The 27186-nt window shown below is 38.2% G+C and overlaps 1 long non-coding RNA gene across 1 annotated transcript; it reads left to right on the top strand.

The window, feature by feature from the left end:
* Positions 1–8590: 8590 nt before the first annotated feature.
* Positions 8591–23222, top strand: LOC135409940 (uncharacterized). Its single transcript, XR_010428434.1, has 3 exons — positions 8591–14877; positions 15973–16100; positions 23168–23222. It is a non-coding gene; the product is annotated as an uncharacterized LOC135409940 (long non-coding RNA).
* The last annotated feature ends 3964 nt before the right edge of the window (positions 23223–27186 follow it).

Genomic DNA, 27186 nt, shown 5'->3' with positions numbered 1-27186 from the left:
TTGGAAATTTAATTCATTTTACTTGAAAGACCAAGTATTTTTATAGGGGTTTTTTGTCTTTTTCGTATCACTTTCTGTTACAAGGCACATGCTGCATAATCAGCCAACTACTCTGTAATTACATTGCAAAGACTATGTAAATACCTAATTATTTTCATGCAGATTACTTGATAATTATACTACCAGTTACAAAGTAATTCAAAGAATAATTACCATGTAACTTCCACTTTTTAGATATGACGATAAGGCTTTGTTTTAAAGATATAGAGAAGTGCATAATTATCCTGAGGTTACATTCTACTCAGATTGTCGATTATCCTATATTTACAGTAGTATTATATGGCTACTGGGTTCAGTATTATGTTATCACAATTTAAAAAAAATCTTTGCTCTTTGCTTTATAACAAGTATTAGACAATACCAATATTATTTTTTTCTACTTTTCTGTTAATAGAAATGGATTTAAGATTTTTTTTTAACTGTGAAGAAGGAACCATCTTTTTGTACTAAAGTGTACTGTGATTTTTGAAGAAGAAAGTGACATGGACCCAGATTCTAAAATGGCACTTGGATACAAAAAAGCTTCATTAAGCCAAATGTAATTTTTTTAATTTCTAGAATGGGTACCACAGAGTATAGTTTATAAGAAGAGTGAGGTGTCCCAGTAAAGGTGCTTCCCTCTTGTAGGCTAAACTAGAGGGAGAGAGGGTGGTGAGTGTCACCTACTTCTTTCAGGATGGATTTGTCTTCTTCCATTTGTGATTGCATAAAATAGATTTTGGATAAAATGTACAGTGAGCACTTTGCAGTATACGAATCATAGAATCATAGAATCAGCTGGGTTGGAAGGGACCTCAGAGATCATCAAGTCCAACCCTTGATCCACTACCGCTGCGGTTATTAGACCATGGCACTAAGTGCCACATCCAGTCTCTTTTTAAAAATCTCCAGGGACGGAGAATCCACTACTTCCCTGGGCAGCCCATTCCAATGTCTGATTACCCTCTCTGTAAAGAAATTCTTTTTAATATCTAACTTAAACCTCCCCTGGTGCAACTTGAGACCATGCCCTCTTGTCTTGCTGATAGTTGCCTGGGGAAAGAGACCAACACCCACCTGGCTACAACCTCCTTTCAGGAAGTTGTAGAGAGTGATGAGGTCTCCCCTGAGCCTCCTCTTCTCCAGGCTGAGAAGTGGCTGTTATTTCATGAAGCTAGAGATTAATGAATTTGTTGCCAGTCAATCTTTCATTACATTATAGAAAATGAAACAACTTGAATAGCAAAGGATGAGATTGTTCTTTTTCTTCTTCTGAGAAGCTTGGTATCTTGTTTGTTTGCTGTGATCAGTGAAGAAAGAATAGGACATACAGTATGATTTATTTCTATTAAAATGTTCAAATACTCTCCCAATTATCTTGATGCTGAATTCAGTGCAGCACACATCAACATGGAAGTAACAAGGCTGCCTATAGAGGATATGACCCCAGACTATCTCATAGTAAGAGTAGCTGAACAAAGGGTTCAATCTCCTCTATAAGACTATGAAAGACCAACGTTAGGTAAAAGCAAAATAGATTATTGCCTGGAGCAGTATATTGGTAGAGGGGTTGAAAATTCATAATCTGGGAAAGAGGATATCTGTGGAGCTTTGCATTAGTGAGAGCAGTCTATGACTGCCAGATACCATCTGAGCAGCTCCTCCAGCATTGCCATTGTAGGAGAAGCTCGACTGTGGAGTCTGGACAAGGTCTCTGCTCCTAAGGGGAGACAGTGGCACCAACACATGAAATTTCATTTTTATTCTGCAGGCTTCCACTCATGCAGGTAGGAGGTGGCTATATTACTGAATGACAAAATAAGGAGAAATCGGTGCTTCCTTTTTTTTTTCTCCACTCATCTGACCATGCTATGTTTAACTGATGAAAAATGGACATCATTGCCATTGCCTTGTGGTGGTGCATCCTCTTCCCGACCCCTCCTCAGGCTGCACTATGATTTCAGAAATGCTTGTTATGCCTCAGCCTTGATGAACAGCACCCAGGCTAAGCTCCTCTTGAGACTATCAGAAACACTGCTTCGAGGAACTTACGCTGTCTAATGAGCTCCTGCCTTTCCAACAGCCTTGGAAACTCATTTTTCTTGCCTGAATAACAACCCAAGTGGAACAACATTTCTGTGACTGAACTTTCAAACAAAGTTATCAACCTGAATCGCAACCAGGATGGAAAATTACTATGACAAAAGCCTCTTGTGACCCTATAAACAGCAGTCCTAAGTAAGATCCTTCGAGCTCTCCTGGACTGCAGCTTACTGTGACCAGCAACTTCCCTCTGAGTGTGACATCTCTCAGAGCCAGAGAACTCTCAAGTTTGCTACACTTGGAGGACCACCATCAAATGATGAGATGACAGAGTCTGGGCTGATACTCCCACTCCTCAAGGCTCAATCCTTTTCCTGTTAAGAAGATGCAAAGGCATCCATCGTGAGTACTGAACTTGAGGGGAATTTTTCACAGATATATCTTATACATACGCCTTTAGGTCTGTGTGCATTTGAATATGCTATAGCATATTAGATTCTTAAATATGTTAGATTCATAAGTTAAGCTAGACCTGTTAGTGAGAAACTCTCGTGCTTATAGTAAATTCTATAGAATCTTTTGTAGAATTGTTTAAATTAGTCTATTGATTAAGTGCTGTTAAGTTTATGTGCTGTCAAAACATTTAGGCCCAAACCATTGGTTGAGTCCAAGGCTAAGTTTGGCAAGTGGGTCACCTCTCAACCTTGTAACTCAACAGGAGAATCTCCCTTATTCCTTTTTATCCTTACCCTTTCCCATGCTTATCCTTTTTCCATCCCCAGCCTCCATGTAGATAATTTTAGATAAGTTTTAGATTGATTGATTTTAGATTTTAATCTGATTTTTCTGTGTGCTTTAATAATCCAGTAAGTAGTAGAGCGAACATTGCTAAAGAATTTGTCATGCTTTCAATTTTATATTAAACCTACTTTTGCTGATAACTTAGCTGGTCATTCTTTGAGTGTCCTAAAACACTCATTTGAGCCATGACCGATGCAAGTGAAGCTGAAATGGAAGCTTGCTGAGATGGCTGATGCTTCTGGGAGTTGCTCTATGACTGCCACATAGCAAAATTTTACCAGTGGTAAAATTTGCTGGTGAAGGATGGCAAAGGATTATTTACATGGCTGTGAAACGCTGAACAACCCTTGAAACTATTTTCATTAAACAACTGAATGTGTTATGGTAGCTCCGTTATTTCAACTGTGATTACAGTGTATAAAAATCTGTGAAAAACATCATAGTGGGCATCAGGATCTGTTGCATCTAGTGTAATGATTCAGAGAAAACTCCATGCATATCATCATCATCATGGCTAGGCTTTGCAAACAAAGATCTGAGGAAGGCTCTACCCACATTTGTTACAAGCACGCTGGTGGCTAAAAAGGCCAATACGAGATAGACATGTCCAGTTGCAAAAGGCACAGCAGAAGGACTCCTTAGGTGGTATATTCAGTAAGACACGATTCTTTCTGCATTGTCTTTTCTCCTCGAGAGTGATCCTGCGTGCTTTCTCAAAAGCAGCAGCAGTGTTATAGTGTGTCTCCAGACCTCCCGATTGGAGGCCAGAGTAGACCAGTTATGTTGATCAATATGGCCAAGGTTGAGATGTTGTTTCAGGGAGGCCTTGTATCTTCTTTTTGGGGCTCCTCTCCTGCAGTAGCCAGTGGCAAGTTCACCGTAAAGCAAGATCTTAGGGAGGTGGTAGTCCTTCATCCTTGACACGTGCCCTGCCCAACGCAGCTGTGTTCTCAGTAACATGGCCTCAATGCTAGTGATTGCTGCTTGTTCTAGAACAGATGTGTTGGTCACATAATCTGACCAGTGGATGTTTAGGATTGTATGGAGACAGCGTTGATGGAAGCGTTCTAGGAGTTGCAGGTGGTGGCAGTAGATGACCCATGATTCAGATCCATATAAGAGAGTAGACAGCACAGTGGCTCTGTAAATACTGATCTTTGTACTTTTCTTCAGGTGTTTATTTCACCAGACTCTTTTATGGAGTTTTCCGAAAGCACTGTATGCCTTTGCTATCTCTTTGTTGTCTATCTCTCCGTCAATCTTACCATCTGAGGAGATGAGGCTACCTAGGTAATTAAACTGCTGGACTGATTTGAGCTCTGATTGGCCAATGGTGATATGGGGATGCGTGCAAGATATATCAGCCATAGAGAAACTCAAGAGAATTATCTGAGATCTGCTATACTTACATTTTTTTTGCTCAGGCAAAGAAACCTAGAGAGCCTACTTCACTCTTGCTTTTGCACAATACATGTAACTCTGCTGATATTACATCAGTGCTAGTTTGGCTTGGAGGGGGATCTGCTTCCAGAGTATTCAACATGCTTTTTACCTAAAAACCTACTCAGACTCTTAATCAAGGCTTGCCTATGTATATGTTTTTTACAGTCTGGAAAACAGAAACCAGTCTTTCATGTATGCGTGTGTATCTTTTTTATATCTCTCTCTCTACATATATATAAGTTTATGTGTATATTTTGTGTCTATATGTACATATCAGACAGTGGCTGATTTTAACTAGAAAATGCCCCCTTGTAACAGAAAACTTGCTGTCAGACACCTTAGTATGGTATGTCTAATCACTCAAACTGCTAGACAGCATGTCCTGGGGCTCCCTGATAAGTTTCAACTGGTACCTTTCAGAAGCACCCACCTGCTGACACCCTGTAGCTGCTGAGATCCTGTATGGGTGACAAAAGTGGCCAAGGCAAATCTGAACTACCAAAGAACCTTTTGGCTAATCTATAAGAATATAGTACCAAAACATTTTGTTTCATCAGACTGGAAGACAATCAGACCTAAGATAATTTTTTATGTGATTTCATTGTTCCAGTTTTTCCCATTCTTACTATGGCAACAGTCCAATACTTCCAGTGTTAAATGTCAGTGGGCTGTCAGGATCACAGACATTGTGTCTATTTGGCAAGATTTAGATATGGCTTACTGCATTGTTTTAAAAATCCACTTGGGTTGTTAATTCCATTCTTTCTTAACCTAACTGTTTAGATACGCCCTTTTTTTCAGAATTACTTCAGCCAGCTGGTATAGTAAATGATGAAGAGTAAGAGTTGGACTTTCCTACTGTCACTGGATACTGTTTCTTTCAGAAAAAGCCAAATATATGAGACACATTCCCTGTGTGCTGGGGCAATCTGTCCCTTTCCACACACCCTTCAAAGCCATGTGCACAGTGAAAAGCACAAAGCTGCACTGTGAAGTAGCAAGAATCTACCTAGTCCCAAAGAGCAGTATTGGTCTCTGATTGCTGCAACTGTTCAAGTGATTCAGGCACTGAGAAAGCCATGACTCAGAGCACTGTTACTGGAGCAGCCCAGTCTCCCTAATGGTGAATGTCTGACTTACTAGGTAAGATTTCTCCAGGAGATGTATGATGTAGGATATTGGAGAGATAGCACAGGATGTGTGTGGGTGTTACAGATGGCACAGGAGTATGTGTGCAGGGCTGGAGCACATGGAGCCTTAGGGTTTTCTATGCCATATTTAACAACAACCACAAAAAAAATAAAAGCCTTTCTGCGTTAATGACCTGGTAACAGTAACTTTGGCTCTGTGCCCTTGTTCTCTACTGTGCTTCATTTTCAAACCTGGAGTAAAGGGAATGCAGTCCCCATCTTCACCAGAATTTGCTTTTGAAAGCTATTTCAAAAGCCTGGTTGTTGTAGCAGCAAGACTGAGGAGTATTCAAGTGGTGTAGCATATGTTCACGGTGTCACTGACTCTTCTGGCAGAATCAAAATCCTTGTGATAAAAGTTAGTATTTTTTTTCACTTGAATCAACTGCTAAAATGAGAAAGTTGTACAAGACCTACATCTATGTTTCTGAAAAGAAAGTGCATTTTACAGTTTCCTTGGACAATAATTACCCAGCAAGACTTTCCAATGCTTTTCTAAAACAAGCTGTTCAAATGTTTGCAAAATATTTCAAAATAAGAAATATTTTAAAACATTACTGGAAAACATGGCAGGAAATTCAGTGGCTTAGATGCAGATGTTTGGTCTGTAGGGTACCAGAGACAGCCACATGAGGCTGGAAGATATAGCAAACAAAGAAGGCCTGTAGCTGACACAAACCCTTCTGAAGAGCAGTCAGGATATTTTACATTTACTTTTGCAGTAGATACCTGTTTTTTGGCCACTGAATTTCACTTCTGGGTTCAGCTGATGTGAATTGTCTCACCAATCCACATCGCGCAGAGGTTGTGTTACAAACAGCTTGCAGAAATCTTACCCTGTCCTCACCCTACTCAACTTGTCCTCTCTTCCATGTATTGTGCATCTCTGGCTCCAGCTTCAGTTTAAGCTTGTGTTTCCATCTCCCTGTTCCCTTTGCTAAAATAGGTGGATTGCAAGAAGTCATCTGAGTTCTTGAAAAACGCTGGTGGGAGTTTTGGATGGATGCTGGAATAACATGACAGTTTATAACTTTCCAGTTGAAGCTTGACTATTCTGCCGGTTTTGTGTGTGAAAATCTTCCTCAGGTTATACGTCATGCCGGTGTTCTTTTTTGTCCAAACAAGACAAAACGTGATGTCAATGCCTCAGTCTGGAAAGTCTGAGCTTTGCTCTTGAATGGACAGAACTTATAAAAGTGGGCAGGAATGTTAGCTGACCTACAGAGCTGTGTGCAGCTAGAGCCTGCAACTGCCTCTGGGGATTTTGCAGTGAGGGAAATTGTTCTGAGTTACAATGAATGACTAGGGGCATGATATTTCATTGAACAGGTATAATACACTTGTGCACTCTTTTATTTCAAATTGTAGAGAAGATTCTGAGCAGGTAAATAAACCAAAGCTATCTGGAAGCTATCCTTGGCCTGATCTGGTCTGCCTGGATCCCTGCCTAAGCAGCTCCTGTTCAATACAGAAAAGTGGTCTGAGAACTTATCCTGTGTCCAAAACATAATCCTTTTGTGCGTGTTGGGATATGCTTAAATCCTATCTTACAAGGTACTGTTTATGCTTTTTATTTTGCTTGCAACTTTAGATAATATGGGTAATTTAGTGGATTCAGGTTTTTGGAGAAATATACCTTTATGCATTTATTTTTATCACACCAGTGTTGCATTTTGCTAGGTAAACATTACAGAGATGCTCGGGTTGCTCTCTGTGACTATGAAGATGCATAAAGAACCATAAGTCTTTGTGAAGAAGTGAATGTTTAGTGGATTTCTCAACTGCTTCTTGTACCAACTACTTAATCTCATCATTTTCTCACAGGAGATATATTGTGTGATTCACTGAAGTCATTCACAACATTTTATATTGACTCCCAGCTTTGCAAATCGTATGAAATTCATGCAGTGTCAGAATTAGCTAAAGATTTTTAATGCTTCCTGTACAACTCCATTTGGCATTTTATAAATGGATTTAAGATTCCTGGGAGATTCAAATGAAAAAGCTATTAAGCTTGTCTTTTCTTAAAAAATATAAAATTGCTGATAAAGTTTTTCTCTTTCCAAACACATGAACACCTATATGAAGAATTTCCTTGCTATTTTAAAATAATGCAAAACTCTGGAATTATTTGATAAAATCCATTGTAGTTAATGTTGTTGAAAATGTCTACTACAAAAATATGATCCAGTTAACATTATAATTATTTTCAAATTCTATCCACCATGACTATGTTGACATCTGCTGTTCCTTCTTTTTTGGGTGACATTCTTCTTTTTCTCTGCTCATGAAAGGAAGATTTCAGTCATACTTTGTAAGCAAATTTTAAATATACAATTGGCAGTGTATTTTTGTGTCCAAAACTAAGGTTTTATTTATGTGAAATACATAAAAAATATCTGGAAAGTAGTCATTTTTTAAAAGACAACTAAATTAAAATATTAAAGTGTTTTCAAATGTAGCAAAGTTTGTGTATGTAATATTCAAAGAAAATACCATAGGTACTTTTAGAACCAAGCATTTTTCAACTGTAATATTTGAGACAACAATATTGGCAATCTTCCTGTAAGTTCCCTTACTGGTTAATAATAATTTTTCTTTTAAGAGTTCTGTAGTATTTAATTACAAAATAATTTATATTTTGTTGTTTTACTAAAAGCAAAGGATCTGAACCCTTTCTCATGGAGTTCTCCACCTTGAATTGGGTTAATCCCATTCTCAAATTAACTAAAAAGGATTTATTAAGTCAAAGCCATTTCTCACTATATTGTAGTGTATCCCAAACCGTTTGTTTAGAATGACTCAGGGGACATTCTTGTAGAAACAACAGGGCATGTTGAAATCATCAATAGCAAAATTTGACATTATTTTTACTTGAGTTGTGTATATCAGGCACCTTTTTTGAGGTTCAGTCTAAAACTAAATTGGCACTACCTCTGAGGGTGCACAATAGCTATAGCCAAATCCTGCAGTCACCATGTAATGGACTGATGGGATGAGTTCATAATGTCTGCTTCTGTCATATCCCACACCTTTTTGAACCTGTATAGGGGCTGTCTGAAATATATCACTGTGTGAGCAACATGGTCTTCTCTATAAGCTGGATTTTTTGATAGATATAACAACTCATGATTGATTGTGTAAATTTTACAGTCCAAATTCCCCTTTCCCTCTCCACCTCTTCAACTTAAGAAAGAAGGTGAAAATGTTTAGGAGCTGTTGTTTATAAGTACAATGCTCTTGCTTTAAATTGGTACTCCTTTTCTCAGCCACCTAACATAAACAAGGTTAAGTATCAGAATGCTGTGTAGTTCCTCTTCATGGGTTATTTTGGGGAGTTGAATGAATACAAAACATGTGAACACAATGACCACCTCAGGGGTTGAAGCAGCTTTAAATATATTATTTAAAAAAAAAATTCACTCCTGGAATATAATCTCATATACCAAGGGTTGGCTACAAATGGATCATTAATGTTGATTTACGGTCTCTTCCCTCTCCTGCATGAAAATCTGTTCTAGCCTCTAAATGAGGTCACTGCAAAGTATTAATAATTAGGGGCAGAGGAAGGGAGATAAAGCTCTTGTTTCAAAAGACTGTTATAAAGATTTTCTGAGGAGAAAGAAAAAGTAATACCAGCTGGTCAATGAAAAACAAAACAAAAAACTTTCTGTAAATAACAGTAGAAAACTTGAAGGAAAAACAAGGAAGCTTCACATTTTCAATGTGTATTTATCAGGGGGGTGTCACTGGAAAAAAAATGGAAATCCATGGCACATGCCAAGCATGATGTAAGGAGCAGCAGTCCTTCTTGCCTATCCTCCTGTTTCCATATTTACCAAATTGAAAAACCACTTCTGCTTATGTTGCTATCTCTAAAACTTAAAATGTCTTAAAATCAGATAACAGTGTCCAGAATAATCTAAATAATCATGCTTCCTATCCTGAACTGCGTCAGCCTCTTTTTTTTCTATTCTATCTCATTGTTTGCCTCATTCTTTTGCTGAACATGTGTCTTTACTTATCTCTGAAGGCCAGGGTGTGAGAGGGACAGAGCAGACTGGACAGCACCGAGATCTGTAGCTGCATCACAACATTAGAGAAAGCTTTCTGCACTGGCTGTAGCCAAAGGGAGAGGCAACACAGGTTGATTCATGATGGAAACTTTTCAGGCTGGCTTGCGTTTGTGGCACCCGCAGTGATTCTGGTCTTGATGAAGATGCTACTGCATTGCTTAAAAAAAGAAATAAAGGCACTGATAGCATTTTAGAATGAGAGAAATACAGCTAATGCATCAGAGGCAGTCAATTCTGTGCTGTGACTTTTGTCTTATATTTGGTTTGGAATAAATAGATGGAGATCTTGCTGCTTCTGTAACCTGACATTTTCAGTGCATTGAAGTTTCTGTAGAAAAAAAAGCATGAACTGTAGCAGCTGTCACATTGCAGAGACCAAGTGATTGAGGACCTTATAGTGCCTTGCCAGATAGATCCTGATGCATCGCTGATGCTTTTTCCATTATAACAGATAGCCACTATCAGAAATGATACACAACCAAGAGGCAGCATTTCATGTCCTGGATAACTGTTTCTTTTGCAGGATGTGCTACTGGTTATTTAGTGAATAGGCACAGACACTCCTTTTCCCCCAGACACATCTGAACCTTTTAAGAAGGTAATTTTAATATTTATCTGTAAGATTATAATTTATCTAGAGGGTGACAAAACAACACACATTTGAATATTGTTCATATGGAAAGGTATTAATACAAATTGATATCCTCAAAATGCAACTGAAACTGTTAGATGTCACCTTAACTGTTTCAATTAGGTTCTGCATACCCTGCTGCTGGGAAACAATCATGCTATAAAGCTTTCAAAGAGGTGACTTCAGTTATGTGTTAAGAAGTAAATCAAACCACGGTTTTTATCTGCTGCATGCTAGAGGAATTGTTATTTGAACATTTATAGCTTTTAGATTGTGAAAATTTTAATGACAGCAATTGTCATCTTGTGTCTAAGAGGTTTTGTATCAAAGGAAGTCTGTTGCTAAAGTGAATAGCTTTGATGCAGCCACTGCAGAAATCGGCAGCAAAGTGCATCTTGTGATTCAGAAGGGCTATGACTGAATAGACACAAAAAGTTAAACTAAACTAAACACAGAAAAGCATTCTGCTAGTTGTGAGGATTAAACATCCCCTCACTCCTGCCCCCTCAAAACCATAACAAGCCACCCAGAAAGCCCACTCAGAAATAAAATTAGAAATAAAATTAATTATGCAAATTCAGTCAAGAACTCAAGATAAAAATTGTAGGCTAGTGGTAACTAGCGAAATGAATCTGTCTGGCTTTCCTCCTAGTTTAGGGCTTTGGGATAAAGAGAGGGAAGTGAAGACACACCATGACAGATTAGATGACTGGGAGACTTGCCCATTGCCAATAGTAAAATTCTCCCTTCCGCCAAAGACAAGATACTGTTTAGTGTCTTGCATCAGAAACCTTTTTTGAGGAAATGTTGAGGAATTATACTGCAGATTAGCCACTCTTATTACAGAGGGGAGCAGTTGAGCAAACCTATTTTGTTCAACCTCAGTTGTTTCCTTTTCTATATATTATCTTGCTCTGTAGTTTTATTTCTCTGTACTCTGCATTGCACCATAAGAGAAAAGGTTGGTGAGGCTGAGGTTGGGGGTAGGGAGGTAAGTAAGAGAGATTGGAGGTGGCATTCAGAAATGTGAGTCATGCATGCAGGGAAATACAGCAAAAATTCGTCATGAATAACTTGAGTTACGTGACTCCATAAAATTTTAAGTTACAGCTGAAATGGGGTGTATTCACATGCCTATATGATTCCACATAAGCTTCCACACCTGCCATAGATCTATATGCAGCCTTAGATGCAGGTTGATTACTGATGTATTGGGTGTGCTTTTTAAATTTCAGGACAAAATACCTCTGTTATATGCAGTGGAATGAAAATGCATGTGTTTCTACTTACCAGAGGTGACAGCTAGTTTTGTGCAAAAAGGTCTTTATTTAAACACTGAAAAGCTATACAACATTTCTCTTTGAAATGGTATTGTATTAATTTCTCATAATATCCACCTTCATATAATTGTGTTCACTTTATACTGCCTTAGCCCTTTTTTGTATTATGTAATAAGAAAGTTCAATATTCCCAGGAAGTCTTTATACTGCTGGATGTAAAAGTCTTGCTTTTAGGAGATTAATGACGCTCTCTTGATTCTTCTTAGCCTTCCCTCCCTGCAGCTCTACACTTTCACATATTCATCCAGCTTTTCCTTCCTTTGCCTAATATGATATCTATATCAAACACAGGGCAGCAGGACAGATTTCTCTATTCTTCATATTTCAGGAGCTGTGAAGTTTCCTTCTTTCTCTTCCCCCTTCTCTCTTTCTTCCTTCCTTGATTCCTTCCTTCCTTCTTCCCTCTCTCGCCCCCTCCCTCTCTCCCTCCCCCCCTCCATCCTTCATTCCTTTTTTTCATTCTCTACAGCCGACAGTTCTTTTTATTACCGAAGGCATCTCCCTGTTTCCCCAACATATATAAACAATTTCCTAAGAAGTAGAAAAGACTCTGAATAGGTTTTAGATACTTTTTACCTTTAAAGCTGTCTAATTTTCTTCTCTTTTACACAGTTTAAAGGATGACATCCCTTTTCTGTTTGATCTGGAGATACTACAAAGAAAATTGTGTACTGCAGTATTTTGACATGTAACTCCAATAAGTGAATTATATAAACAGAAGTGGGAGAGGTGGAGTTGGCATTTTTAATAGTTTGGGGGAATAAGGTATCTTTCAGAGCTACTGTGGAAATTTTTTTTCTTTCTTCTTCCAGGGAAGATTTATGGCTTTAAACCCTTGTTGACCAATGATGCAATAGTGACGTAACAGGCTTGAAGGGTGTCATGACTTCTACATAAAGTCTTGAATTTGGTCTTCTCCAAGCCTTTTCTATACATCTGACAAATTGTTCAAATTTTGGTATCAGTTTTCCATATGCTTTTTTCTTTTCTGCTTTTAAAGCTGTTTTTTTATTTGACATCAACCCATTTCTTACACATACCTCTTCAAATGGCAAGATTTCACCTTTGACAGTGACAAAGGAAGCAGAATCACCAACTTTGATCCATACATCAAGGTACTTAAAATACATCTGACTATACCTATGACTGTTGGTGATAGTAGCAGAATTCTGACAGGGACATTTTGCAACGAGTTACAACAATACCGAAAATAATGTCAACTAAAGCAAAAGTCAGGGAACAGGTTTTCATGTTGTTGAAAAAAGGAGAAGTAGAGAGAAGATCATGCAATAAAAATTATTATAAACATCTCTCTAAAATTACCCACTTGATAAAGACTGTGTTTGAGCCTAAAAATTGTTGATTAAGAGATTCATAGCTTTGTGCTGTATTCAGCTGATGAGGTGTAGAACTGTACATCATATTTTTAAAAGAAGGGTAAACTTAATTCTCCCACACCAATTAATGAAGGGAAATGAGTCAATATATTACTTTACAGGACAGTCAGGCCCTGAGGCTCCTGAGCAATTCAGGGGTGACACCATGTCAGGATTCTGCATGTGACCAGTGGCAGTACTGAGCTAATAGGAGGACATTAGGAAGAAGACATCAGTATTGCATTTGATATACCCATCAGAGGCCTTTCCAGCCTATATCCATTCTTCACTGGAGTGGTAGGACTTGAGGAAATGTCAGGAAGTACACGTGAACCACTTCTAATGCTTCCTTAGCTGTCTTGGGAATGTGGTATATATCTTATAGACATGTAAAATTTTGGTGTATGAAGCCTATATGGCCAAAAAGAATATCAGACTAATCTTATTCACTTGAGAAAGGTCCCTTACAAAAATGTATTCAGATGAGTTTGAAGCACCTTTAAAATTGAAATTACAGAGAGAAAGACAAAAAGAAAGAGCTGGATCCAGTATGTAGGGCTTGTCACCCAAGCAAAGCAGAGGCAGAATAAATAGGAAGTGCTATAGCAGAAGAACAAAAAGCTACAAGAATGAATAATATCAAACAGGCTAAAATAAATCCTGTACAGATGCTATAAAGTGTTGGATTGGCAGAGCTGAAGGAATGGAGGACTCTGGTATATTTTACATGAAGTTTGTTTGCTTCAGAGTGTTCTGCCTTTGGAATTAGATCTCAAGCACATAAATCCATCTTTTCGTCCTCTATCAGCTTCTTGTGAACACCTTTTTCACAGGTTGCTCCTTCTGGTTCATGTTCTCTGCCTGTCTCATCCTTTTGAGGCCTGCAAGCCTGAATGACCAGTGCTATATCTTTTATAGGAACTGTTGAAACTGGCCTCAGGCTAGCTTTTTTATATAGCCTGGATCATTGAATGTAAGAGGTGAAATTGGATTGTGAACTTACTTCTGTTTCCTGAAAGAGTGTTTTGACTATAGGGTTTTAACACAAGAAACATGTTTAAATAGAAAGCAATGATTCTTCCATATTTTGTTCCCAGCTGCCTAGTTTTAACATTAAGTATACTCAGAGCTCAGTGACTGCCCTCAAAACCCCACAGTCTCTGATACCAGGAAGTCTCATTTGGGAATTTTGGATTTATTTAGGAATAAGATTAAAGTCACATGTTCAGGTTAGCTACGATTATGGGACCAGTACCAGAATTTTGCATGCTTAAGTAAATTTGATTTGGAAATATGACATGAAAAAGAGCATTGAAAATGATGAATTGAGGTTTTATGGGTTATTCTATGATAATTAAGCATTTAGAAATGAGCTAACATAAAATATGTGCCTCTTCATCTTTGTAAAACTCATCTCAGATAGTCCTAAGAAAGAGCATGTTCAAAATGGAGGGATATTGATTTGGTCTGAAAAGAACATTCATAAACTCACAAGGAAGAAGAAAAGATTAGAGTCATGTTAGAAAGCATTTGTGAATTACTCTAGAAGTACATAGGAGGATATAAAGGCAAGAACACTCACAGAAACAGTCAGGTGAAGTTTTAGCTGGGAAGAATTTGCCAACCGATGTTTAGAACCATGTTCTGAGGACCAGATAAGTGATCCACTGTGTTTCCAGCCACAATGGCTTTTAGGTTTAAAATTAATGCAGTTAACCACGTGATACATCTGCCAGAAATGTACACTACTAGTTCCTCTAAGATCTATGATTTATTAACAGGTGACTCTTCTCATCAGACAACTAAAAATTATTGCTTATTTTTTAGTGTTTCATTTTGAGAAATTCAGAATACCTTGGCATGAAGAGGATGGTGAAGCAGTGTGCATGGTAGAGAGACATTTAGAACGGTCGTGACACAGGGACTTCTGGAACTCTGGTATGATCATATATGGTCAAATAAAATATCAGATGCTGGGAGGGTATCAAACACAGCTGAAAATCCCAAACATGAAGCCATGTCTGCTGTCTGAAGAGCACATTTCTGCACACACCCAGTTAAGGTCAGGAATACTGTCAATGAAGATATCAAAGGACACACCTTTTGATATTTTGCTTGGAAGTTATGTTATAACATGAGCCAGAAATCTGTTCCTATCCTCACTAAAAACACAGACACCTGGCTGCAGGAATGCAGCTGAGGGCATCAGTGAAAATACACAAGGTGATAGGGAAACACAAGGGGAGGGAAGGTTAAGATCTTCTCCCTCCGTTACAGACAAAAGTGAAAGCCATTATCCTCAGGTCATGATCCCAGTTCCTGTGAGCAGACATGACTGAAAGCAAGCAGGACCTCCACCCATTTCCACAAGGAAAGCATCAGGTACATTGGTCAACTTGGAATAAGTGCTCTGTGACCGTGAAAGATAACCTATTGTTTACTGTTAGTCAGAAACTAGGTAGAAGCATGTTGTGCAATGTAATGAATTTGGGGAAAGAGAGTCAAAAGAAGTTCAGGCACTTAATATGCATCCATGCATGCATCCAACCAGACTTGCATTTGGAATGAGGACTGCAGATACGTGAGCCATGAAAGAAAATTCTTGGGAAAAAATTAAGGAATTGGGAGGCAGAAAACACGTTCCATGGCTTTATTTTACCAAGAGACACCAAGCTACAATTAGATGTACTTGGAATGAAACATCGTCTTATCGAAAGGAGGGTTTGGGGCAGTGGGGACAGGGGATTTAATATGCAACTTTGTTCTGGAAAACTGACATTTTGAAGTTAATGTCTGCTATTTTGTGAAAATCTCATTGTTAATAAGAAGGTGCTCCAAGAAACATTTTACTTTTAGATGCAATAAATGTACCGTTTAAAATGGAATTTGTAACCAAACTTTTCTAGGATAGTTACCAAATAGCTCAGCTATTTTACTAAAGTGTAGGAGATGTGGAAAATGAAGGATTTCTCATTGCTGTATTGTATAAATATAATATGCTTATTAATTTACCTATTTCTTATTATTCTGCAGGTGATGTGGGGCTAAATCAAAAGAAACTTCTACGGGGAAAATGAAAGGAAATAAAACAATTACAAAGTCAAGGAAAGAAATGACAACCATTTTCCCCAAAGAGCAAACCAAAAACTCTTCAGAGATATGTAGGTGAACACATTTTGAATAATGCTGTTTCATCTACTATAATGAAACTAATGATGTATTTTCTAGGGCGGTGAGGCTGGGGGAAGGATTGAAGGCTGAAGGGACACCTCACAGCTACATATTATTTCTAAAGAGGGAGGTAGAAACAAAAAGAAGCTGAGTGAAATAACATGCATTTGTAGGTAGGGATGGGACCTTAGTCCATTCCTATTTGGGCACTGGTTTCTGTAGTGTGCTCACCGAGGTTGTCTGGCTTAAGTCCTGACCCCATAAATATGCAGCTCCCCAGTCTCAAAGGGAAGGTGCTGAGAGAATGTGACAGCATTGTGTGTTTGCTGCTACACAGATCGGGGTGTAAGAGGAAAGAGAAGTCCTTACATGCTTGCAAACAAACTGTAAATTTAGAAAAAAGCACATGCAAGCTTGCTATTTCAGTCCTTTTCTGTGCATATTGTTTTTGTTTGGCTGAATATAAAAGGCATTTGTTTTAAATAACCTTTTCTGGGATTAGTTTAACTAATGGAGGGCCAGAGAGAAAGTTTCAGCAGAGTCCTCTGTAAGAGCTGTGACTGTTCGTGATTGTTTTGCAGTGATGGGAAAACTGCAAGCAAAGTTCAGTTTGAGCATGGTCAAATAAAATTTTTCTCTTCTGTAAGAAGTAATGCAAAACTTATGACTTGAGGGTGAGGTGAGAGACAAATTACAAGGGAATGTAAAACACAGCTTGCCCTGTAATAGGAAGACGAGAGGAGACACTCCAACCCCCCAGTGGAATAACTGAGGTGGGAGTGAAGCAACACATGGTTTCATTGAAAGGAGCCTGGATTGAACTGAGTGTGGCTTGGGCAGGCAAAGGCAAGATGTGGGGTTTGGCCAGGGAGTGGGTATATGTTTAAATGCCAATTAGGTTAGGCAAAGGCTTCGTTCTGACTCTAGCACACAAGCTCAGATCAATGATAACAGCCAAGAGAGCGGAGATATTGCATACCTGTTATCTCCTTGCAGTCATCTTAGATTGCCTTTCAGATGCAGAGGTTCATTGCTAGTTTATTGACAAGCACTGACAAGTCATTACTTCTAGCTACCCCACCAAGCACTTTTCTCATTTATCTGTTAATAGACCCTTGCTTTTCTTAAGCTTGCAGATGAACATTTGGTGTTGAAGCTATCCCTGGCCAAACCTCATGAATATGTTCCCACATATGATGAAACTCCTTTTATACCTTGTCTCTACACTCGAAGTATTTCAGCACAAATGAGGGCTCAGTTCCCTGGCTGGTCTGGAAACTTGTCTATATGAATACAGGTTGATACAGCCTTTTAAGAAATGAATTTTTCCAGCTCAGTACTTACTTTTATTCTCAGCTGAAGCAGGGTATAAGGCTTAGGTATTATTTAAGCCATGGAAACCCTTCCAAAAACACTGGCAGATAAATGCAGAAGCTTGTAGTTGGTTGTCCTTTGTAAAAATACTGTGTAAAAATAAGCGAGCAAAAATTTCCACGAATTATGTGAAAACTTTCTCATTACTGGGTCCATGGAACATACTGGCTTCTGGGCATCATCCTTAAGGCCTAAAGTCCCCAAATCCCATGAAGGCCCTGTAATGGAGGAGAACGCTTTAAAAATCATGGCTCAAATGCTGTGATCCACTTAATGAGTCTTGGATCTGTCTATGGTAAAGTTGGCACAATGTGTTGGATTATTGTCCAGCATTTCTTCTGAAAATGACCTCTGTTGATATTTATAAAGAATGAGCAGGAACTATAGTATGAATGCTATTTCTCATATTAAATATAGTGTTTACATCTACTGTTCCTCGTCAGTGATTTTCGGTTACATGCACTGCATTTTTAAAAGTGCTGAGTAAGCTAGGAACCCGCGCTGAAGTGAACTGCTGAAAAAAAAAAAAAGGAAGAAAAAGCTTTTTTAATATGCTGTGGGATCTTAAAAACTATCACTTTGGACTTTCAGACTGTTACCTGAGGGGAAAATAGGTGTAGAAGTAAGTTGGGTCAGTAGGTAGCAGTGCTTCTCCAAGAGCTACTATCCTTTTGTCCTAGGATGAGCAGATGGATAGATGGGTAGCAGATCCAGGGATGATGTGAAAGCATTAATCTTAGAAGCCCCTGATGATTCAATCTCTCTGACCACAGAGTCTCATATTACTCAGTCAAGATGAATAACCTTGTGGCTATCAGCATGATGTAGCCTCGTGGAAGTCATGTTTAAACTCTTTTCACTGCTCCATAGTTACTCAAGAATTACTAGTTGTGCATGTAGCTGCAGCTATTATTCCAAAAGCAAGTAATATTTTTAAAGCAGGTGTGTAGGTGGAGAATAAAGCTCATTTGGTATTTACCTTGGTTACTCTGTCAGGTTAGATTACAAGCCATTATAAAAATTCTTCTGTAATGATAAAATTCTGCAAATAAGGGGAACCATATGTTTTATCACCTGTACGCCTACAAAAAAACCCCCTGAAACTCTGTATTTTATCTCTTCTCCTATGTGGCACATTTTTTCCAAAACCACATTGAATACACCCAAAGTTCGACTTAACACAGATATTTTTGAACTCAAGCAACTCTGTAACTTCCTTCCATTCTGACGCTATCTGTGGATTTTAAATCAGTACAAGCTGCAAAACAAAGAACACTAAAAGTTATAATTGAGAAAAGCAGTTGCCCTACTTCATTAATTCCACCACAATTCCATGTGTGATTTACACTCATACTCCCACTTTAACTTCCTTTCAGCCCATAAAAGGTTTTGAGGTCTAATTTATATTATTTCAGGTATTTCTCTGACTTTGCTGAAGACAGCAAATAAATCTGCCTCTTGTCTTTCTGATTGCTGGTATTCTTTAGCACATAGCAAAGATTTTTCACACTTTGTGTGTGGTGATTTTCTGTTGTAGATTATTGCTTTATATTGAAATAACAGTATCAAATTAATTTTATCTGATCCCTGAAGCTGAATTTCAACCACAAGGCCACATAGGAAATATATCTTTTATTTATGATTCATTTACTACAAACAATCATAGTGGCAATTTCTTTGGATAAAATATATCCCAAACCTAAAAGCCTGTTAATATGAACTTATCATCGATCTGACTTTATTCACCTTACTGACTTGTTCTATCTTTTCCCAGAGTATTAATAGATATATTTTCCAATTATAATTGTTTTGTAAACATGCATGTATAGAATTGTTTTAAATAGTTCAGAAGTAGATGTTTCAGATAGAGCAAATAAAAGAACTATCTTCTTTTCTAATAATAAGCTCTTAAATAGACCATTATTTCTTAAAATTTAGAAAAGGTTTATCATTCTAAAAGTCGAATCTGCCTGGAATCATTTCTCTAAGGGTTAAAAATAAAATAGGCTTTTCAAAACTAAAGCAGACTGAATAATAATAATCCAATTTTAACCTCACAGGTTTTTTTCTTTTGAATAGTGTAGAGTAGTCCTCCTTCCTTATCAGTTGGGCAGGGATTTCCTGCTGCTGAGCACACATTTGTGTCTTAGACAATATAATGGGTATGTACATTGGCTACTCTGTTGCTCTTACAGTGCACCACGAATAAGCAATAGAAAACTGTTTTATCTTTCTCTCAAAAGATGTTTTCTGCTGTCTGTATTAATTGGCATTTGAGATCATGTGGTGTCACTTTTACATTTTACTAAGGAAAAAAAATATGTATTACAGCTATTGTTATTATTAATATAAAGCCTGACTTTCTTCTGGAGATTAATTTGAAATGACATTATGGAGTTTGACAGCTCTTGTTGGTTATTTTAATTTACTAGACAATTTTGCATGCTATTGGCATGGGAACATGGTCTCAGGAAACAGTTTTGTTCTATTGGTTATTATTCTAAATGAAATAAATATTGAAGCAAACAGTAAGCCTAACTAAAGACTAAATTACTATGCAAGATAAATCTCAGTAAACAATTATTGAAGAGAAATGTGGTGATACACATAATAAATTATGGAATACTCAACTGATAAACACTTTATGCTGGATGACGGACTAAGGTGCGCACAAATTCATGGCATTTTTTCAGAAATTTTGAGGTGCTTATATACTGGCTTTGGAGTGCATGTTACTCCTTGCTATGATTCAGTCCTTTCAGGTCACTTTAATATTACTTTTTCCATTTCTTTATTTTAAGGTAGTTGAAGATTATGAGCAAAGTGTGACTGGGCGAGCCTGACATGTATTAAAATGTGATACTGAATTGAAAATTGATTCTTATAGATCAGAATTTTTTCTCTTCAGCAAAAACACAGGAATGTTACTAAAAACATCTGACAATCAACCAAATTTAGTAACTTTTCCAAGTCTGGGTACTTAGAAACACATTGCTGTATATCATTCTATGAATTGTTAGTTAAGTTGTTAAACTGGGATAGGATTCTAAAAATGTTGATTCTTTCCTCAAAATAAGTATAAAAGAGAGAATGTATTTGCTCTAACCCTGGAAGTGGATATACTAGAATGGCAAATTTTAAATTAATACTCTGCTGCCTTGGAGATCAGTAAATAATAAAGAAAGTGTGGAAATATGTACTCCATGAACATGATTCAACTGGTTACTAAATCACTGGAAAAAAACCTCTTTTTGCCTCAAGTTTGCTTTAGTCTCTGTAGTATGCATCAGTCTTATTCCAAAGAAGTTTTGCTAGGGTTCTGTGTGTTGGTCACGACTTTTCCACCTTACTTTTTTGTTCCATCTGCTGATCCCTTATTCAGTTTAAGGACTGCTTCTTTGTGTGCGCATGTAACTGTGGCCCTTTAGTTGGTCAGCATGAGCCAAATCCCCTCTCTCTTTCTCTTCTTCCTTTTCCTTCCACAGTTGGAATGCCCTGGAGAGAAGAAAAAAATTCATAAAAATAAAGAGGACCAGTCCGACCTTTTTCCATACTTTGCAGGCCTCACACTTCAAGCCCACAAGCACTTCAGAGCTTCCAGAAGCAGGTTTCCAGGAAATGACTGCTTTCTCCATGCTGTGTTGGAGAAAAGAAAACTACTAGATTTAAACAAAAGCCTTGGGCTAACAGAGACTTGGAAAAAACATCCATCTAGAGTCCACACAAGTGGACTTGGGTTTGGAATGTCCTGCCCAAGCCCAGAGAAACCATGCCCTGATCTCATCAAACCTGTGCAGAAGACCTATTGTACCTTATGTCTCCCTTTGTTTTCCCTCGATCCTTGCATTCTGTAAACCCAAATTCCCCCAAGATAAGATGGGTTTTCCCCTATGATGTATGTGTTGAGACCCCAAATTTGTTAATCTGGGTTTTTCCCTTAATTCATCCCCTGAAACCCCCTTTTTGTAATAGTGACAACCTCCTGTTGAATGTATAGTCCTAAACCCTTTAAATATGAACTTGTGAGTCCAATAAAGCATTCCAGTTTTCTGCCTCTGCTGGGATCGTCATAGTTATTGACTCGCTACATGCTGCTTCTACGTCCTTGGTCTTTCTTATTCCAGGTTACTACACTCTGTCTGCCCTTGTCTTGCAGGTAATTCTCAAGTACCCATTGCTGCAGATCCTAAGATGAAGTAAAATTTTACAATTTGATGATAAGCCAAAGTCACTAGAATTTAATTTTCTTCATATGTAGAAACTCTTCTCCACGAGGGCATTTCATCAGCAGTTGGAAGAAGGAGGGTCTTCTGTACAGATTGGCCTCCTGTGGCTGTTCTGATTCACAATGGGATGCATCTAGCTTTTATAAGTTAAAAGGCAGTTTTCTCCTTATTCCTGTAAGCTTTTTCTTAAGACTACTTCATTTATCATCTATATGAAAATCTTCTATTACTAGAAATTACTCATCCTATTAGTTATCAATGAATTTTAAGTAATCCAACCCCATGAAATTGCTTATATTTTATTTTCTTAGTTGTACTGGATCTGGTTTGCCAGCACCGGGTGCCGTAAAGGACTGTGATATGTGAACCTTGCCTGGCCACTCGATGCTCATCTCATTGTTCTCTCAGGCCCCCTCCTCCACAGGACAGGAGATGAAAATACTATGAATATGCTCATAGGTTGAGATAACAACAGGGAGACCACTCATTAGTTACTGTCACAACAAAACAGGCTTGACTTTGGGAAATTAAATTTTTTTTTACCAGTTAATAACAGATGCAGATAGTTGGAAATAAGAACAAAACTAGAAGCATCTTCCTACCACCTGATTTTTCTTCCCAGGCTCATCTTCACTCCTACCTTCACTTCCACCTCTTCCCCCCAAGTGATGCAGGGTGATGGAGTACCATACAGTTCTTCTGGAATGGACTGCTCCTGAAAGGTCACAGGTCATTCCAGAAAACCTGATTCTATATGGGCTTCTATCCATGGGCCCCAGTTACTGCCAGGAGTCAGCTCCAGCGTGTTGCTTCGCAAGCTGCAGCGTCAGGTCACTTCAACTTCTCCAGTGTGGGATCCTCCACAGGCCTCAGTCTTAATACCTGTTCCACTGTGGACCTCCGTGGGCTGCAGGGTTATGCATGGCCTTATTGACCATGGTATTCGGCTGGGCTGCAGGGGAACCTCTTCTCTGGCACTTGGAGAACCTCCTCTCCCTCCTTCTGTACTGACCTTGGTGTTTGCTGGGCTATTTCCCCCATATATTTCTCACTCCTCTCGCAGCTGCCACACCACATTTTTCACTTGTTCTTAAATATGTTATAATGGGCTCAGCTTTAGCTAGTAGTGGGTCCATCTGTCTGAGCTGGTTCTGCCTGACCTGGTGCCTTCTTACAGAAGTCACCTCTCCAGCTCCCACTACCAAAACCTTGCCACCTACACCAAATACAAGAGTTTTTTTAAGCCCGAATATAATTATGACCTGTAGTGAATTCATTTAAGCATAGAGGAGAGTAAGAAGAATGTTGAACTTGTGATAGGATCATGGTAAAAGAATATCAGTTTATAGTAAAAACCTAAAAGCTGACAATGTAAAGAAAATATAACCTCTATGAAAATTGTTAATTTTCTATGACTGTTTCACTGAGCCACTTTTTTCGTTGTTGTTGTTTGTTAGCACATATTTTCTCTTCTGATTGCCCTACTGTGATGACTGAAGATCATGGAGCTGATAAACTTTCTTCTTTATTTGGATGTATAAAGGATGGAATTCACTCCTGGGCAAGTGAAGCATTGCGGAACATAATAAGGGCTATGCTATGGGACAGCTATCATGCTCACTTCTAGAAAAGAGTGAAAGACTTTTCTTTATATGAAATCAGTATTAAATCCCTGAAGTGTTTAGAATTTCCCTTTTCAGATCCATCCTGTTTGCATTTGTATTGATTTAATTCAAGATATTTTCTGAATTCTGGGGAAAAATATATATATTTCTTCATTTGCTAAACAAAATGTAAATAAACTTTCTAAGACAACTCCCTTCACAGTATGATGTTAATTAGAAAACATTACCCAAGAGTTAATCGTGCTACTTCATATTAAAAATGCTTGTCTCAAAAGATTCATAAATATTTCATTTCTCTACTGCAAAATGTTATTTTCATTTTTTTTTTAAATTTGCTTTTCTATACCTAAGGATTTTACTAACAAAAAGTCTGTTGAGAATTATATAAAATCCCTTTCTTGATGCTCATTAGAACAATTCATTGAATATTAAACATACCAGATATCCCAGTGTTTTGGTATCTATTGTACAACCAGTTAAATCCTAAACAATCCTAAACAGGTCACAGGCCTCAGTTTAAGGCTGTTTGTTTGTAATAAAAGCTCTCCTGCACCTGGCTTTGTGCTTTGTAAGAAACTGTTTTTCTCCGGGGTACAATTACATCAAGAATTTTTTTTTCAGCCAGCAAGAAGAAAGGATAATGGGCAAAACTCAAGTTACATCAAATATTTAGTCTAAAGTTTGGCTTTGCAATCTATTGGATATTAAGCATAAGAGTTTGAAATCCCATGAGAACAATAGGTTACTATTTTGTGGATATTTTAAAAGGCTCTAATTTAGACTAAACTTCCTTTAATTTTTCAGTTCATATCAGAGGCTTTAAGTCAGGAGCATGAACAATGCTTCAACTAAATTTTCCCATTCCACCAAGAAAAAGATAGTGTTTTCCTTAGTGAAGTTTAATATTACTAATGGTTCTTATTCTATAGAAGGGATTTAAGGAGCTAATTTGAATTAACTGGGAGTTATTATTATTCTTTCTAATCAGTAAAGTGTGTTCTTTTCTATATCAGTGCTCTGTTTTGTATGGTTGTCTTGGTTTGACCCTAGCCAGCAACCAAGCCCCATGCAGCCGCTCACTTACTTCCCCACCAGTGGGATCAGGGAGAGAATCAGAAGGGTAAAAGCCAGAAAACTCATGGGTTGAGATAAAAACAGTTTAATAGAGAAATCAAAAGCCACACATGCAAAACAAGGAATTAACTCACTGCTTCCCATGGGCAGGCAGTTGTTCAGTGATCTCCAGGAAAGCAGGACTCCATCACATGTAACGATTACTTGGGAAGACAAACGCTGTCACTCCAAACAATCCCCCTCCTCCTTCTTCCTTCCACTTTACTTCCAATGGTGTCACATTGTTTGGAATATCTGGTCAGTTGGTGTCACCTGTCCTGGCTGTGTCTCCTCCCGGCTATCCATGCAACTCAGCCTACTTGCCATCGTGGCAGTACAGAAAGCAGAAAAGGCCTTGGCTCTTTGTAAACACTGCTCAGCAATAACAAAAACATCCCTACATTATAAACACTGTGTTCCGCACAAGTCCAAAACATAGCCCTATACTAGCCATTGTGAAGAAAATAAATGCTACCCCAGTCAGCACCAGCACAACAGTTCCTCCAGCTGCATGAGGTAGTGGTAAGGGAAAACACACTCCTGTACATGCATGTTTCGGAAAGACAGACTTCATGGAAAAAGACAGAATATCTTGGAAACCACTTGCAAGTTATAGTTACAGATTAAACACTGTATGGAAATATAATCTATACTTACTATTGCAGAAAGGTAGCAATGATGACACTGAAATTATATTTCAACAACAAACCCTTTTGAGAATGTTGCCCAGCTTAAGGAATTGTATGAAAGGAAGTGTGATTTCACTGACAAGTCCATACAAAAAAACACTGTATAGAACCAATACCAGAATCAGATAAGAAAGACTGTCATCTAATGCACTGTTAAGACTATGTCAGTAGCTAGTGTGAGACACTGGATTAATATACTAATTATTGCTTTGGACCAGCTCAAGTGTGTGTGAGGGGTTGTGGGGAAGGGATAGGTTGAATTTCACAAAGATGTGGTGGTGCCCTGGTCCATACCCTAGCCTTTTGGAGTCTCCTGAGGTGCCTCTGGGGCAGCTGTCAGTCACTGGCACATGGGGAGCACTGTTCCACGGCACACCCCCTGGAACCCCTGATCCAGCCCCAGAATGTCTGGCACACTGGAACTCCTGCCTGGAGGTGGACGTTGTGGCCACAGCAGGGCCAAAAAAAGCAAAAGCAGCAACACATGTTTTCCATGGGTTTAGACCCTGCACCTTCTCCTCACAGCTGCATCTACGCTGGACCTACAGGTGGTAGCTATAATTCTCTCTTTCTCTCTCTCTCTTTACTTCTTTTTCTAATCTCCTTAATATCTTGCGTAACTTAAAACTGGACAGGTTGGATTTTGCTAAGTTGTATGGGTTAGCATGTGCTAAGTCATTGCTTTGTGGAATGCTTTGTTTTAGTTGAATGTTGCCCTTTAGACTTTTGCCAAGTTCCCTTATGTTCTAAAGTTTAACAGGAAAAGTGTGATTTTGACCTCCTGAGAAAGGTGGTGTCTTCTCCTTTGCAGTATCTCAAGGTATCGAAAGAAGTGAAGGAACTTTTGAAAAATTCCGCAGGCAAATTTTTGGAGCCTAGTATATTTTTAAAGTAAAACTGCTTCAACGAGCTTCTAGCTTGTAGCCTGAAGTGTTACATCACCTCTTTTCCATATTATGAGTTTTCTACTTTTGGAGCTGCACTGTTCCAAGAATGCGAGAAGGAATGGATTCAAGTGAGAGATGACATACTTTATTAGATGAGCTGACATACTTTATTAGATGAGCTGACATAGATCAGTCGCATGTTACTGTATAATATTAGACATCTAAAATGTTAGTGCGGTTATAGAAATGCTGTTTATAATACCAGCAAATTATTTTCATAATTTCTGTGTTCCAGCAATAATAGACCATGTCTTCTATATTATTAACTAGGAAGGAGGCATGGTTTAAGTCCCTCCCTGTTGCAGAGAAAAAGCGAAGGCTTGGCTACAAACTGTAAAACTTCAATATACCAAAGGTAGAAAGCCATGAGTCTGAAAGCATAAAGTGTCTGTTTTATTGTCCCTGTCTTTTCCAATCGTTCTCTTCTCAATTCACTGGGGCTGGTCCTTGGCCATTAAAGAGGTTCTGTTGATGTGCCGCTCTGGTGAACATTGGGAACAAACCGTTTCTTTCTCCACCTTTTCTTGATGTTTTCTTTTCTTCTATCCTTTGAATCTTTAATCTTTCCCTCACTTGCCATGTCCTAACCTTTCCTTTTCTTGAAACTTCAGACTAGTGAGATTACCCTGCAGAAAAGAAAGAAAGGGGCAAATAGTTTCTGAAAGATATGACTCAGGTGGGGAGTCATCATGTTTTCGATTTTGAATGTTACATTAAATGTAGCAAAGACTTTATGTAGGCAGAGTCTACTATATCTGTGCACAACAGAGAGAATCTCTACTTCTATATTTGTCTGAAATCTCTATTCTAAGTTATTTAAATGAGGGCTTGTTTGTTTTTAATCTTTTTCTTCATAAAATACTAATGTTTGAATGGACAAATGATTCTCTTCTAACTCTGAATTCCCTTGGTTTTCTGTGTATTTTAAGCTAGACTCTGATGTCTTTTCATGTAAGCGAAATACTTGAAGCTGAAGGATATGATTTAAATCTAAAGCATTAAAAAAAAAAGAAGAAAAAAGAGGGTTTCCTTTTATATAGTCCCCAGCAGAAGAGTGTTCTACTTTCCATTCAGTAACAGTGCTTGGACTATATCAAATGCA

The sequence above is a fragment of the Pseudopipra pipra genome, chromosome 2, assembly GCF_036250125.1.
Source record: "Pseudopipra pipra isolate bDixPip1 chromosome 2, bDixPip1.hap1, whole genome shotgun sequence".
In the NCBI taxonomy this organism is placed as follows: domain Eukaryota; kingdom Metazoa; phylum Chordata; class Aves; order Passeriformes; family Pipridae; genus Pseudopipra; species Pseudopipra pipra.
This window is presented reverse-complemented; position numbering and strand designations above follow the sequence as displayed.